Source organism: Laetiporus sulphureus (genome assembly GCF_001632365.1).
Source record: "Laetiporus sulphureus 93-53 unplaced genomic scaffold LAESUscaffold_49, whole genome shotgun sequence".
In the NCBI taxonomy this organism is placed as follows: Eukaryota; Fungi; Basidiomycota; class Agaricomycetes; order Polyporales; family Laetiporaceae; genus Laetiporus; species Laetiporus sulphureus.
The window spans coordinates 27,175-28,744 of NW_024468558.1; positions in this window are offsets into that span (position 1 = coordinate 27,175).

The window sequence follows — 1,570 nt, forward strand, 5'->3', positions numbered from 1 at the left end:
CCTCAAAAGGTCGCAGGTGTACTCGACTGGCCTGAGCCCAAGAAGGTTAAGCAAGTCCAAGCTTTTCTGGGGTTCGCAAATTTCTATCGTCGATTCATTGAAGGATTTGCCAAAAAGTCTCGACCACTCAATATCCTTACACGAAAGGATCAGAAATGGGTATGGAGCGAAGAGCAACAACAATCATTTGATGCTCTCAAGAAAGCTTTTACGACAGCTCCAATTCTGGCATTACCGGATGATACACATCCATTCCAGTTAGAAACAGATTCCAGCGATTTTGCCACTGGCGCATGCCTCGAACAACTCAAAGACGATGAGTTGTGGCATCCAATCGCATTCTATTCGAAAAGCCTCAATGAGGCGGAGTGGAACTATGAAATCTATGACAAAGAGATGCTCGCAATCATTCGAGCGTTGGAAGAATACCGACAACATCTCGAAGGTCATCCGCTCCCAGTCGAAATATGGTCCGATCACCAGAACTTAACCTATTTCAAATCAGCACAAAAGCTGACGAGACGGCAAGCTCGATGGTCGTTATATCTTACACGGTTCAACATCCAACTACATCACAAACCAGGGAAATCAATGCATCGCGCCGATCCTCTGTCCAGGAGGCCAGATCATGAAGAGGGGGTAAATCTCGATAATTCCGACAAAACTCTGCTCAAACCGGAATATTTCGCGATTAAAGCTATTCAACATACCCATCTTGCAGTCGTCACAGATCATGATTTGGTGGACAAGATCAAGGAGGCGTTACAAGACGACAATGTGAACAAATCATATCAAGACCTACTCAAGAAAGGACAACGAGAGTTCTCAAAAGGACTCGAAGACTGGAACTTCGAAAGTGGGATATTACTATACCGAGGCAAAGTCTATGTGCCGAAAGCAGATAATAAGGAATCACTTAGACGAGAAATCGTCCAGCATCATCATGAAGCTGCCAGTGCAGGTCATCCTGGAAGATGGAAGACATATGAGATGCTATCTCGTAACTACTGGTAGCCAGCAATGTCCACTTACATCAAAAAGTATGTTGGTTCTTGCGACCTTTGTCAACGCAACAAGAACATCAATCAGCCAAAATACGGAGAATTACAGCCAAATGAGGTTCCAACAGAACATTGGGAAATTGTCTCTGTTGACTTAATCACTCAATTACCAGAATCCCATGGATTCAACGCAATTATGGTAGTTGTCGATCGTTTGACCAAACGAGCACATTTCTTTGCAATCACCAATGAGTTCTCAGCATCAGACCTTGCCCGTACTTTCTATGAAAGGGTATGGACACAGCATGGTCTTCCGAGACAGATTATCTCAGATAGAGGTACTCAGTTTGCAAGCGCATTATTTCAGGAAGTATGCAAACTCCTCGGAATACAATCAACAATGTCATCCGCATATCATCCGGAGACCGATGGTCAAACTGAAAGAACAAATCAGTCGCTAGAGCAATATCTTCGTATTTATACTGATAAACGTGTGGAAGACTGGAGTACATTACTCCCAACTGCCGAATTCGCCTATAACAATCAGGCTTCTGAAGCCACTAAGAATT